This window comes from Canis aureus, chromosome 23 (genome assembly GCF_053574225.1).
Source record: "Canis aureus isolate CA01 chromosome 23, VMU_Caureus_v.1.0, whole genome shotgun sequence".
In the NCBI taxonomy this organism is placed as follows: Eukaryota; Metazoa; Chordata; class Mammalia; order Carnivora; family Canidae; genus Canis; species Canis aureus.
Window position 1 is genome coordinate 51,949,246 of NC_135633.1, and position 15,953 is coordinate 51,965,198.

Sequence of the window (15,953 nt, forward strand, 5' to 3'; positions counted from 1 at the left end):
CTCTCGTCCCTACCTGGGCATCATTGGGACCTGGTTCCTCTGCATGGCCTGCAGGTTGGCCTCACCTGGACCTGGTTAGTGGGTTTGTCACCTGGGCCTCAGCCTTGCCTAGTGACACAGGTCCCCACGTGGGCCTCACTTGGACCTGGTGAATCTGGTCCTTACCTGGTGGTCACCCGGAACTGGTAACTCTCGTCAGCACATGGGAATCACCTGGGCCTGGTGAATCTGGTCCCCATCTGGGCCTCACCCAGTCCTGTTGACTTTCTTCCCCACCTGGACCTGATTGCTGTGGACTCCTTCTTGGCTAACCTGGAACTGCTGACTCTGATGCTAACTGGGCCTCACCCAGATCTGGTGATTCTGGTCCTCACCTGTGGACCATTATGACCTGGATACTCTGTTCCACACCTGAGCCTCACCTGGATATGTTGACTCTGGATCCACTCTGGGCCTCAGCCTGACATGGGGACTCTGGTCCCCATCTGGATGTCACCAGACCAGGTGAATCTGGTACCCCTCTAGGCCTCACCTAGACCTGGTGACTCTGGTCCTCAACTGGGCCTCAACGGGACCTAGTGAACATGCTCCCCACCTGCGCCACATCTGGGCCTGGTGACTCTGGTTCTACCTGGGCATCACCGGGACATGATTACTCTATTCCCACTTGGAGTGACCTGATCCTGGTAACTCTGGTCCTGACTTTGGCCTCTTCTGTACCAGGTGACTCTGGCTCCCCCTGGGCCTCACCTGTAACTGGTGACTCTGATCCTAAGCATGGCCTTACCTGACCTAGTGACTGTGGTTCCCATCGGGACCTCACCTGGACCTCATGTCTCTGGTCCCACTTGGGCCTCACCAAGACCTGGTGTCTCTGCTACCCACCTGGGTAGCATCAGGATATGGTTATACTGTACACTGACAGTGACCCAGCCGGACCTATTAACTCTGGTCTTCACCTGGGCCACACCTGGACATGGTGACACTGTTTCCCACCTGGGTGTCCCCTGGACATGGTGAGTCGGATCCCCACCTGGTCCTCACCTGTACCTGGTGATTCTGGTTCCCACATGGAGATCATGTGGACCTGTTGGCCGAAGTGTTTCTAGCATCTTTTTTTTAATTTTTATTTATTTATGATAGTCACAGAGAGAGAGAGGCAGAGACTCAGGCAGAGGGAGAAGCAGGCTCCATGCACCAGGAGCCCGACGTAGGATTCGATCCCGGGTCTCCAGGATCGCGCCCTGGTCCAAAGGCAGGCGCCAAACCGCTGCACCACCCAGGGATCCCATGTGTTTCTAGCTTCTCATGTACCTCGTGACTTCTCATGTACCCCACCAGTGCCTTACCGGAACCTTGTGAGTTTGGTTGCCACCTGCACCACACCTGGACCTGGTGATTCTGGTCTGCACCTGAGACTACCCTGGATCTGGTGACTGTGGTCCCCACCTGGGCTTCACCTGGATTTCAGGACTCTGGTCCCCATCTGGGCCTCACCTGGCCCTGTTGACCATGGTCCTCAACTGGGCAAAATTGGGACCTGGTGACTGTGTTCCACAACTGAACCTCACCTGGACCAGGTGACTATGCTCCCCCTCTGGGTCTCACCGTTCCCTAGTGACTGTGAAGTCCCCTTTGGCTTGACTTGGACCTGCTGACCCTGGTTGCCACCTGCGCCTGACCTCGAACTGTTGACTCTGGTTCTTTCAAGGGCCTCCCCTGTAACTGGTGATCCTGGTCCCCACCTGGACCTCACCTGGACGTGGTGACTCTTGTCACCACGGGGGACTCACCTGGACCTGCTTACTGTGTTCCACACCTGGGTCTCAAGTGGACCTGTGGACCATGGTCCCCAAGCCGGCCTCACATGGACTTGTTGCCTCTGATCCCCACCGGATCCTCACGTGTACCTGGTAACTCTGGTCCTCACCTGGGCCTCATCTGCACCTAGTGACTCTGGTCCCCACCTGGGCTTCACCTCGATCTGGTGACTCTGGTCCCCACCTGGACTTCACCTGGATCTAGTGACTCTGGTCCCCACATGGACCTCTCCTGGACCTGGTGACTCTCTTTCCAACATGGACCTCACCTGGATGTGGTGAATCTGGTACTCAGTTTGGCCTCACCTGGACCTGGTGTCTCTCGTCCCCACTTTGACCTAACTCAGAGCTGCTGAATCTTGCTCCACCTAGGCCGCACCCAGACCTGGTGACTCTTGTCCCCAGCTATGCCTCAATTCGACCTGATGAATCTGGTCCTCACGTGGGCTTCACATGGACCTGGGACTCAGCTGGATAGAGTGGCTCTGGTTCCCACAATGGGCTCACCTAATACTGGTGACTGTGGTCTTTTTCTATGCCTCACCAGGACCTAGTGATTCTGTTCCACATCTGGGCCTGCATGGCCCTAGTGACTTTGGTCCTCAACCAGGCATCATTCGGACATGGATACTCTATTCCACACCTGGGCCTCACTTTGACCAGGGACCTCTGGTCCCATTCTGGGCCTCAAACTAAACTGGTTACTCTGGTTCCCCCTCTTGGCCTCACCCTTACCTGGTAAATCTGGTCACCCCTTGGGCTTCACTTGGGCCTGGTGAATCTGGTCCTTAGCTGGTCCTCACATGGATCTGGTGACTGATCGCCACCTGGGTCTCACCTGGACTTGGTGAATCCTGTTGCCACCTGCGCCTCACCTGGACCTTGTGACAGTGGTCCCACCTGGACCTCACCTGGATCTGGTTGCTCTGGTTCCCATATGGGGCTCTCCTGAATCTGGTCTGTGTTGTCTCCATCTGGCCTCACCTGGCACACAATGAGTCTGATACATATTTGGGCCTCTCCTGGACCTGATGACGCCGGTCCTTACCTGGGCATCACTGGGACCTGGATACTCTCTTATATACCTGGGCCTCACCTGGACCAGGTGACTGTGGTCCCACCTGGGCCTCAACTGGACGAGGTGACTGGTTCCCACAGGGACCTCCCCTGGACCTGATGACTCAGGTCCTCATATGGGAATCATGGGACCTGGTTTCTCAGGTCCACATCGGGGCCTCACCTGGACCTAGTGATTCTCGTCCCCCTCTAGGCCTCACCCTGACGTGGTGACTCTGGTCACCCCTGGATATCACCAGAACCGGGTGACTCTGGTCCCCCTCTGGGACTCTCCCGGAGCTGGGGACACTGGTCCTCAACTGGGCCTCAACAGGACCTGTTGAATCTACTCCTCACTTAGGACTCGTCTGGACCTTGTGACTCTTTTCCCACCTGGCATCAATGGGACATGGTTACACTGTTCCCCACCTGGGCCTCACCTGGACATGATAACTTTGCTCCACACTTTGGCCTCAACTGGTCCCGATGACTCTGGTCCCCCCAACTAAGCCTCAATCTGGACCTGGTGACTGTGGTCCCCACCTGGATCTCACCTGGACCTGGTGACTCTCGTTCCCACATGAACCACACCTGGACCTGGTCACTGTGGTCTTCTTGTAGACTCACATTTACCTGTTGACTCCGATTCCCACTAGGGCCTCACCTGGATCTGGTGACTCTGGCCTGCAGGCTGGGCTCACCTGGACCTGGTGAGTGGGGTTGCCACCTGGGCCTCACCCATACCTGGTGACTCAGGTCCCCACGTGGGCCTTTGGACCTAGTGAATCTGGTCCTTACCTGGTCCTCCACCAGACCCGGGGACTCTGGTCACCACCTGGGCTTCACTTGGACGTGGTGAATCTGGTCCCCATCTGGGCCTCACCCAGTCATGGTGACTTTGTTCCCCACCTGGACCTGATGCTGTGGACTCTTTCTTGGCCTCACCTGGAACTGGTGACTCTGATGCTATCTGCGCGTCACCCATACCTGGTGATTCTGGTCCTCACCTGGGCATAATTGGTACCTGGTGACTCTGTCCACACCTGAGCCTCACCTGGACATGATGACTCTGGAACCTCTCTGGGCCTCACCCTGACCTGGTGACTCTGGTCCCCATCTGGATGTCACCTGGGCCAGGTGTTTCTCGTATGGCTCTAGGCCTCAACCAGATCTGGTGACTCTTGTCCTCAACAGGGCCTCACCTGGATCTAGTGAATATGCTCCATCTGGGCCTCATTTGGACCTGGTGACTCTGGACCCTACCTGGGCATCATTGGGACCTGGATACTCTCTTATATACCTGGGCCTCACCTGGACCTGGTGACTGTGGTCCCACCTGGGCCTCACCTGGACGAGGTGACTGTTTCCCACAGGGACATCACCTGGACCTGGTGACTCAGGTCTTCATATGGGCAGCATTCACCTGGTTTCTCAGTTCCACATCGGGGCTTCACCTGTTCCTAGTGATTCTCGTCCCGCTCTGGGCCTCACCTCTATCTGGTGACTCTGGTCCTCAGTTTGGCCTCACCTGGACCTGGTGTCTCTCGTCCCCATTTTGACCTAACTCAGAACTGCTGAATCTTGCCCCACCTAGGCCGCACCCAAACTTGGTGACTCTTGTCCCCAGCTATGCCTCAATTCGACCTGATGAATCTGGTCCTCACATGGGCCTCACCTGGACCTGGGACTCAGCTGGATAGAGTGGCTCTGAATCCAACAAGGCGCTCACCTGATACTGGTGACTTATTCACCTGTGGTCTTATTCTATGCCTCACCAGGACCTAGTGATTCTGTTCCCTATCTGGGTCTGCATGGCCCTAGTGACTCTGGTCCACACCCAGGCATCATTGGGACCTGGATACTCTATTCCACAATTGGGCCTCACGTTGACCAGGGACCTCTGGTCCCATTCTGAGCCTCAAACTAAACTGGTTACTCTGGTACCCCCTCTAGGCCTCACCCTTACCTGGTGACTCTGGTCACCCCTTGGGATTCACTTGGGCCTGGTGAATCTCGTCCTAAGCTGGTCCACACCTGGATCTGGAGACTGGACGCCACCTGGGCCCCACCTGGATTTGGTGAATCCTGTTGCCACCTGCACCTCACCTGGACTTTGTGACTGTGGTCCCACCTGGACCTCACCTGGATCTGGTGGCTCTGGTTCCCATATGGGGCTCTTCTGGACCTGATACCTGTGGTCTCCATCTGGACTCCCGTGGAACACAATGACTCTGATCCATATTTGGGCCTCTCCTGGACCTGTTGACTCTGGACCTTACCTGGGCATCATAGGGACCTGGATACTCTCTTATATACCTGGGCCTCACCTGGACCTGATGACTGTGGTCCAACCTGGGCCTCACCTGGACGAGGTGACTGGTTCCCACAGGGACCTCCCCTGGGCCTGGTGACTCAGGTCCTCATATGTGCATCATGGGACCTGTTTTCTCAGTTCCACAACGGGGCCTCACCTGGACCTAGTGATTCTCGTTCCCCTCTGGGCCTCATCCTGACGTGGTGACTCTGGTCCGTACCTGACTCAAACTAGAACCTGGTGACTCTGGTCCCTATCTAGGAATCACCCAGAGCTGGGGACACTGATACTCAAGTGGGCCTCAACAGGACCTGGTGAATCTACTCCTCACTTAGGCCTAGTCTGGACCTTGTGACTCTTTTCCCACCTGGCATCTATGGGACATTTTTACTCTGTTCCCCACCTGGGCCTCACTTGGACATGATAACTTTGCTCCATACTTTGGCCTCAACTCGTCCCGATGACTGTGGTCCCCCCACCTAGGCCTCAGTCTGGACCTGGAGACGGTCATCCACACCTGGGTCTCACCTGGACCTTGCGACTCTCGTTCCCACATGAATCACACCTGGACCTGGTGACTGTGGTGTACTTGTAGACTCACATTTACCTGGTGACTCTGGCCCCACTATGCCCTCACCTGGATCTGGTGACTCTGGCCTGCAGGTTGGCCTCACCTGGACTTGGTTAGTGGGATGCCACCTGGGCCTCACCCATACCTGGTGACTCAGGTCCCCACGTGGGCCTCTTGGACCTGGTGAATCTGGCCCTTACCTGGTCTTCTCCCAGACCCTGAGAGTCTGGTCACCACCTGGGCCTCACCTGGACCTGGTGAATCTGGTCCCCATCTGGGCCTAACCCAGTCCTGGTGACTATGTTCCCCCCCTGGACGTGTTTGCTCTGGACTCTTTCTTGCCCTCACCATGAACTGGTGACTCTGATCCTATCAGTGCGTCACCCAGACCTGGTGACTCTCGTCCTCACCTGGGCATCATTGGTACCTGGTTACTCTGTTCCACACCTGAGTCTCACCTGGACATGTTGTCTCTGGGACCTCTCTGGGCCTCACCCTGACCTGGTGATCTGGTCCCCATCTGGATGTCACCTGGACCAGGTGATTCTGGAACCCCTCTAGGCCTCAACCAGATCTGGTGACTCTTGTCCTCAACTGGGCCAGACCTGGACCTAGTGAATATGATCCATCTGGGCGTCATTTGGACCTGGTGACTATGGTCACTCATTGGGCATCATCGGGAAATGGTTCCACTGCATGGCCTGCTGGTTTGCCTCACCTGGACCTGGTAACTCTGGTCCCTACCTGGGCATCATCGGGTCATCTTGACCTGGGGAGTGGGGTTCCCACCTGGATCTTACCCATGCCTCGTGACACAGGTCCCCACGTGGGCCTCACTTGGACCTGGTGAATGTGGTCCTTACCTAGTCCTCATCCGGAAGTGGTAAATCTGGTCACCACCTGGGCATCACCTAGTCCTGGTGACTTTGTTCCCCACCTGGACCTGATTGCTGTGGACACCTTCTTGGCCTCACCTGGAAGTGGTAACTCTGATCCTAACTGGGCCTCTCCCAGATCTGGTGACTCTCGTCCTCACCGGTGGACCATTATGACCTGGATACTCTGTTCCACACCTGAGCCTCACCTGGACATGATGACTCTAGACCCCTCTGGGCCTCACACTGACATTGTTACTCTGGTCCCCATCTGGATGTCACCTAGACCAGGTGAATCTAGTACCCCTCTGGGCCTCAACCAGATCTGGTGACTCTGGTCCTCAACTGGGCCTCACCTGGACCTAGTGAATATGCTCCATCTGGGCCTCATTTGGACCTGGTGACTCTGGTCCCTACGTGGGCAACATCGGGACATGGTTCCACATAATGGTCAGCAGGTTGGCCTCTTCTTGACTTCGTAACTCTGGTCCCTATCTGGGGATTATCGGGACACGGTTCCTCTGCATGGCCTGCAGGTTGGCGTCACCTAGACATCGTACCTCTGGTCCCTACCTGGGCATCATCGGGACACGGTTCCTCTGCATGGCCGTCAGGTTGGCCTCACCTAGACCTGGTGATTGGGCTTGCCACCTGGGCCTCACCCATACCTGGTGACACAGGTCTCACGTGGGCCTCACTTGGACCTGGTGAATCTGGTCCTTACCTGGTCCTCACCCGGAACTGGTAACCCTTGTCACCACCTGGGAATCACCGGGACCTGGTGAATCTGGTCCCCATCTGGGCCTCACCCAGTCCTGGTGACTTTGATCCCCAACTGGACCTGATTGCTGTGGACTCCTTCTTCGCCTCAACTGGAACTTGTGACTCTGTTCCTAACTGGGCCTCACCCAGATCTGGTGACTCTGGTCCTCCCATGTGGACCATTATGACCTGGATAATCTGTTCCACACCTGAACCTCACCTGGACATGATGATTCTGGATGCCCTCTGGGCCTCACCCTGACATGGTGACTCTAGTCCCCATCTGGATGTCCCCTAGACCAGGTGAATCTGGTACCCCTCTAGGCGTCAAATAGACCTGGTGACTCTGGTCCTCATCTGGGCCTCACCTGGACTTAGTGAATATTCTCCCCACCTGCGCCTCCCTGGACCTGGTGACTCTGATTCTACCTGGGCATCATTGGGACATGGTTACTGTATTACCCACTGGGACTGACCTGATCCTGGTAACTCTGGTCCTGACTTTGGCCTCTTCTGTACCAGGTGACTCTGGCTCCACCTGGGCCTCACCTGTACCTGGTGACTCTGATCCTAAGCATGGGCTCACCTGACCTGGTGACTGTGGTTCTCATCGAGTCCTCACCTGGACCTCATGTCTCCGGTTACACCTGGGCCTCACAAGGACCTGGTGTCTCTGGTACCCACCTGGGTAGCATCATGATATGGTTACACTGTTCACTAACACTCATCCAGCCGGACCTAATACCTCTGGTCTTCACCTGAGGCACACGAGGACATGGTGACACTGGTTCCCACCTGGGTCTCATCTGGACATGGTGAGTCGGATCCCCACCTGGTCCTCACCTGTAACTGGTGATTTTCGTTCCCACATGGACATCATGTGGACCTGGTGGCTGCAGTGTTTCTAGCTTCTCATGTATCTCGTGTCTCTGGTCCCAACCGGGGCCTCTCCGGGACCGGGTGAGTGTGGTTGCCACCTGCACCTCACATGGACCTGTTGATTCTGGTCTGCACCTGAGACTACCCTGGATCTGGTGACTGTGGTCCCCACCTGGGCTTCACCTGGATTTGGGGACTCCGGTCCCCATCTGGGCCTCACCTGTCCCTGTTGATCATGTTCCTCAACTGTGCAAAATTGGGACCCGGTGTCTGTGTTCCACAACTGGACCTCACCTGGACCAGGTGACTCTGGTCCCACTCTGGGTTTCACCGTGCCCTAGTGACTGTGAACCCCACTTTGGCCTGACTTGGACCTGCTGACCCTGGTTGCCACCTGCGCCTGACCTCGAAATATTGACTCTGATTCTTTCAAGGGCTTTCCCTGGACCTGGTGATCCTGGTCGGACCTGGCTCACACCTGGACGTGGTGACTCCTGTCACCAATGGGGACTCACCTGGACCTGCTTACTGTGTTCCACACCTGGGCCTCAATTACACCTGTTGACCATGGTCCCCAAGCCGGCCTCACATGGACCTGTTGCCTCTGATCCCCACCGGATCCTCACGTGTACCTGGTATCTCTGGTCCTCACCTGGGCCTCATCTAGACCTAGTGACTTTGGTCCCCACCTGGGCTTCACATGGATCTGGTGACTCTGGTCCCCACCTGGACTTCACATGGATCTGGTGACTCTGGACACCACCTGGACCTCTCCTGGACCTGGTGACTCTCTTTCCAACATGGACCTCACCTGGATCTGGTGAATCTGGTCCTCAGTTTGGCCTCACCTGGACCTGGTGTCTCTCGTCCCCACTTTGACCTAACTCAGAACTGCTGAATCTTGCCCCACCTAGGCCGCACCCAGACCTGGTGACTCTTGTCCCCAGCTATGCCTCAATTCGACCTGATGAATCTGGTCCTCACTTGGGACTCACCTGGTCCTGGGACTCAGCTTGATAGAGTGACTCTGGTTCTCACAAGGGGCTCACCTGATACTGCTGAATGTGGTCTTATTCTATGCCTCACCAGGACCTAGTGATTCTGTTCCCCATCTGGGCCTGCATGGCCCTAGTGACTCTGGTCCTCACCCAGGCATCATTGGGACCTGGATACTCTATTCCACACCTGGGACTCTCTTTGACCAGGGACCTCTGGTCCCATTCTGGGCCTCAAACTAAACTGGTTACTCTGGTCCCCCCTCTGGGCCTCACCCTGTCCTGGTGACTCTGGTCACCCATTGGGCTTCACTTGGGCCTGGAGAATCTGGTCCTTATCTGTTCTGCACCTGGATCTGGTGACTGGTCGCCACCTGTGCCTCACCTGGACTTGGTGAATCCTGTTGCATCCTGCGCCTCACCTGGACCTTGTGACTGTGGTCCAACCTGGACCTCACCTGGACGAGGTGACTGGTTCCCACAGGGACCTCCCCTGCACCTGGTGACTCAGGTCCTCATATGGGCTTCATGGGACCTGGTTTCTCAGTTCCACATCGAGGCCTCATCTGGACCTAGTGATTCTCGTCCCCATCTGGGCCTCACCCGGACGTGGTGATTCTTGTCCCCACCTGGATATCACCAGAACCGGGTGACTCTGGTCCCCCTCTGGGACTCACCCGGAGCTGGGACACTGGTCCTCAGCTGATCCTCAACAGGACCTGGTGAATCTACTCTACACTTAGGCCTCGTTTGGACCTTGTGACTCTTTTCTCACCTGACATCAATGGGACATGGTTATTCTGTTCCCCACCTGGGCCTCACATGGACATGATAACTTTGCTCCACACTTTGGCCTCAACTGCTCCTGATGACTCTCGTCCCCCCACCGAGGCCTCAGTCTGGACCTGGTGACTGTGGTCCCCACCTGGGTCTCACCTGGACCTGGTGACTCTCGTTCCCACATGAAACACACCTGGACTTGGTGACTGTTGTTTTCTTGTAGACTCACATTTACCTGGTGACACCGGTCCCCACTAGGGCCTCACCTGGATCTGGTGACTCTGGTTGCAGGTTGGCCTCACCTGGACCTGGTGAGTGGGGTTGCAACCTGAGCTTCACCCATACCTGATGACTCAGGAACCCACGTGGTTCTCTTGGACCTGGTGAATCTGGTCCTTACATGGTCCACTCCCAGACCTGGGGATTCTGGTCACCTCCTGGGCCTCACCTGGACCTGGTGAATCTCTACCCCATCTGGGCCTCAACCAGTCCTGGTGAGTTTGTTCCCCATCAGGACCTGATTGCTTTGGACTCTTTCTTGGCCTTACCTGGAACTGGTGACTCTTATCCTCTCTGCGCGTGACTCAGGCCTGGAGACTCTGGTCCCCATCTGGATGTCACCTGGACCAGGTGATTCTGGACCCCTCTAGGTCTAAACCATATCTGGTGTCTCGGTCCTCAACTGGGCCTCATCTGGACCTAGTGAATATGCTCCATCTGGGCCTCATTTGGACCTGGTGACTCTCTTCCCTACCTGGGCATCATCGGGACAAGGTTCCACTGCATGGCCTTTAGGTTGGCCGCACCTGGACCTGGTAACTGTGGTTCTACCTGGGCATCATGGGGACGTGGTTACTCTATTCCCAGTGGGACTGACCTCATCGTGGTAACTCTGGTCCTGACTTTGGCCTCTTCTGTGCCATGTGACTCTGGCTCCTCCTGGACTTCACCTGTAAGTGGTGACTCTGATCCTAAGCATGGCCTCACCTCACCTGGTGACTGTGGATTCCATCGGTACCTCACCTGGACCTCATGTCTCTGGTCCCAACTGGGACTCACCAGGACTTGTATCTGGTACCCACCTGAGTAGCATCAGGATATGGTTACACTGTTCACCAACAGTGACGCGGCCGGACCTATTAACTCTCGTCTTTACCTGGTCCACACTTGGACATGGTGACACTGGTTCCCACCTGGATCTCACCTGGACATGCTGACTCAGATCCCCACCTGCTCCTCACCTGTAACTTGTAATTCTCGTTCCCACATGGACATCATGTGGACCTGGTGGTTGCAGTGTTACTAGATTCTCATGTACCTCATGACTCTGGTCCCCACCAGGGCCTCACTGGGACTTGGTGAGTGTGGTTGCCACCTGCACCTCACCAGGACCTGGTGATTCTGGTCTCCACCTGAGACTACCCTGGATCTGGTGACTGTGTTCCCCTCCTGGGCTTCACCTGAATTTGGGGACTCTGGCCCCCATCTGGGCCTGAACTGGCCCTGTTGACCATGGTCCTCAACTGTGCAGAATTGGGACCCGGTGACTGTATTCCACAACTGGATCTCACCTGGACAACGTGACTCTGGTCCCCCTCTGAGTCTCACTGTGCCCTAGTGGCTGTGAACCCCACTTTGGCATGACTTGGACCTGCTGACCCTGGTTGCCACCTGCGCCTGACCTCAAACTGTTGACTCTGGTTCTCTCAAGGGCCTCCCCTGTACCTGGTGATCCTGGTCCCCAATTGGTCCTCAACTGGACGTGGTGACTCTTGTCACCACCGGGGACTCACCTGGACATGATTACTTTGTTCCACACCTGGGCCTCAGGCAGACCTGTTGACGAGGGTCCCCAAGCCGGCCTCACGTGGACCTTTTGGCTCTGATCCCCGCCGGGGGCTCACGTGTGTCTGGTAACTCTGATCCTCACCTTGGTCTAATCAGGACCTAGTGACTCTGGTCCCCACCTGGGCTTCACCTGGAACTGGTGACTCTGGTCCCCACCTGTACCTCACCTGGATCTGGTGACTCTGGTCCCCACCTGGACCTCTCCTGGACCTGGTGACTCTCTTTCCAACATGGACCTCACCTGGATCTGGTGACTCTGGTCCTCAGTTTGGCCTCACTTGGACTGGTGTCTCTCGTCCCCATTTTGACCTAACTCAGAACTGCTGAATCTTGCCCCACCTAGGCCACACCCAGACCTGGTGACTCTTGTCCCCAGCTATGCCTCAATTCGACCTGATGAATCTGGTCTTCACGTGGGACTCACCTGGTCCTGGGACTCAGCTGGATAGAGTGGCTCTGGTTCTCACAAGGGGCTCACCTGATACTGCTGAATGTGGTCTTATTCTATGCCTCACCAGGACCTAGTGATTCTGTTCCCCATCTGGGCCTGCATGGCCCTAGTGACTCTGGTCCTCACCCAGGCATCATTGGGACCTGGATACTCTATTCCACACCTGGGACTCTCTTTGACCAGGGACCTCTGGTCCCATTCTGGGCCTCAAACTAAACTGGTTACTCTGGTCCCCCCTCTGGGCCTCACCCTGTCCTGGTGACTCTGGTCACCCATTGGGCTTCACTTGGGCCTGGAGAATCTGGTCCTTAGCTGGTCCGCATCTGGATCTGGTGACTGATGGCCACCTGGGCCTCACCTGGACTTGGTGAATCCTGTTGCCACCTCCGCCTCACCTGGACCTTCTGACTGTGGTCCCAAATGGACCTCACCTGGATCTGTTGGTTCTGGTTCCCATATGGGGCTCTCCTGGACCTGGTTCCTGTGGTCTCCCTCTGGCGTCACCTGGAACACAATGACTCTGATCCATATATGGTCCTCTCCTGGACATGTTGACTCTGGTCCTTACCTGGGCATCATTGGGACCTGGATACTCTCTATATACCTGGGCCTCACCTGGACCTGGTGACTGTGGTCCCACATGGGCCTCTCCTGGACGAGGTGACTGGTTCCCACAGGGACCTCACCTGGACCTGGTGACTCAGGTCCTCATATGGGCATAATGGGACCAGGGTTCTCAGTTCCACATCGGGGTCTCATCTGTACCTAGTGATTCTCGTCCCCCTCTGTGCCTCACCCTGATGTGGTGACTCTGGTCCCCACCTGGATGTCACCAGAACCGGGTGACACTGGTCACCCTCTGGGAGTCATCCGGAGCTGGGGACACTGGTCCTCAACTGGGCCTCAACAGGACCTGGTGAATCTACTCCTCACTAAGGCCTCGTCTGGACCTTGTGACTCTTTTCCCACCTGGCATCAATGGGACATGGTTACTCTTCCCACCTGGGCCTCACATGGACATGATAACTTTGCTCCACACTTTGGCCTCAACTGGTCCTGATGACTCTGGTCCCCCCACCTAGGCCTCAATCTAGACCTGGTGACTGTGGTCCCCATCTGGATCTCACCTGGACCTGGTGACTCTCGTTCCCACTTGAAACACACCGGGCCCTGTTGACTGTGGTGTCCTTGTAGACTGACATTTACCTGTGACTCCGGTCCCCACTAGGGCCTCACCTGGATCTGGAGACTCCGACTTGCAGGTTGGCCTCACCCTGACCTGGTGACTCTGGTCCCCATCTGGATGTCACCTGGTCCAGGTGATTCTGGTACCCCTCTAGGACTCAACCAGATCTGGTGACTGTGATCCTCAACAGGGCCTCACCTGCACCTAGTGAATATGCTCCATCTGGGCCTCATTTGGACCTGGTGACTCTGTTCCCTACCTGGGCATCATCGGGACATGGGTCCATTGCATGGCCTGCAGGTTGGCCTCACCTGGACCTGGTAACTCTGGTTCCTACCTGGGCATCATCGGGACATGTTCCACTGCATGGCCTGCAGGTTGGCCTCACCTGGACCTGAGAACTCTAGTCCCTACCTCGGCATCATCGGGACATGGTTCCTCTGCATGGCCTGCAGGTTGGCCTCACCTGGACCTGGTGAGAGGGGTTGTCACTTGGGCCTCACACATGCCTGGTGACACAGGTCCCCACATGGGCCTCACTTGGACCTGGTGAATCTGGTCCTTACCTGGTCCTTCCCCAGAACCCGTATCTCTGTTCACCACCTGGGAATCACCTGGACCTGGTGAATCTGGTCCCCATCTGGGCCTCACCCAGTCCTCGGGACTTTGTTCACCACCAGGACCTGATTGCTTTGGACTCTTTCTTGGCCTCACCTGGAACTGGTGACTCTGATCCTATCTGCGGGTCACCCAGACCTGGTGACTCTGGTCCTCACCTGGGCATCATTGGTACCTGGTGACTCTGTTCCACACCTGAGCCTCACCTGGACATGATGACTCTGGAACCATTCTGGGCCTCATCCAGACATGGTGACTCTGGTCCTCATCTGGATGTCACCTGGATCAGGTGTTTCTTGTACCCCTCTAGGCCTCAACCATATCTGGTGTCTCTGGTCCTCAACTGGGCCTCAGTGGGACCTAGTGATCATGCTCCCCACCTGCGCCCCATCTGGACCTGGTGACTCTGGTTCTACCTGGGCATCATCGGGACATGGTTACTCTATTCCCCAGTGGGACTGACCTGATCCTGGTAACTCTGGTCAGGACTTTGGCCTCTTCTATCACGTGACTCTGGCTCCACCTGGGCCACACCTGTAACTGGTGACTCTGATCCTAAGCATGGCCTCACCTGACCTGGTGACTGTGGTTCCCATCGAGACCTCACCTGGACTTCATGTCTCTGGTCCCACCTGGGCCTCACCAGGACCTGGTGTCTCTGGTACCCACCTGGGTCGCATCAGGATATGGTTACACTGTACACTAACAGTGACCCAGCCGGACTTATCAACTCTGGTTTTCACCTGGGCCACTCCTGCACATGGTGACACTGGTTCCCACCTGGGTCTCACGTGGACATGATTAGTCGGATCCCAACCTGGGCCTCACCTGTCACTGCTGATTCTCGTTCCCACATGGAATCATGTGGACTTGGTGGCTGCAGTGTTTCTAGCTTCTCATGTACCTCGTGAATCTGGTCCCCACCAGGGCCTCACCGGGACATGGTAAGTGTGGTTGCCACCTGCACCTCACCTGGACCTGGTGACTCTGGTCCTCAGTTTGGCCTCACCTGGACCTGGTGTCTCTCGTCCCCACTTTGACCTAACTCAGAACTGCTGAATCTTGCCCCACCTAGGCCGCACCCAGACTTGGTGACTCTTGTCCCCAGCTATGCCTCAATTCGACCTGATGAATCTGGTCCTCACGTGGGCCTCACATGGACCTTGTACTCAGCTGAATAGAGTGGCTCTGGTTCCCACAAGGGGCTCATCTGATACTGGTGACTGTGGTCTTATCTATGCCTCACCAGGACCTAGTGATTCTGTTCCCCATCTGGGCCTGCATGGCCCTAGTGACTCTGGTCCTCACCCAGGCATCACTGGGACCTGTAAACTATATTCCACACGTGGGCCTCACTTTGACGAGGGACCTCTGGTCCCATTCTGTGCCTCAAACTAAACTGGTTACTCTGGTTCCCCCTCTGGGCCTCACCCTTACCTGGTGACGCTGGTCACCCCTTGGGCTTCACCTGGGCCTGGTGAATCTGGTCCTTAGCTGATCCTCACCTGGATCTGGTGACTGGTCGCCACCTGGGCCTCACCTGGACTTGGTGAATCCTGTTGCCACCTGCGCCTCCCCTGGACCTTGTGACTGTGGTCCCACCTGGACCTCACCTGGATCTGGTGGCTCTGGTTCCCATATGGGGCTCTCCTGGACCTGGTTCCTGTGGTCTCCATCTGGCCTCACCAGGAACACAATGACTCTGATCCATATTTGGGCTTCTCCTGGACCTGTTGACTCAGGTCCTTACCTAGGCTTCACTGGGACCTGGATACTCTCTTATATACCTGGGCCTCAC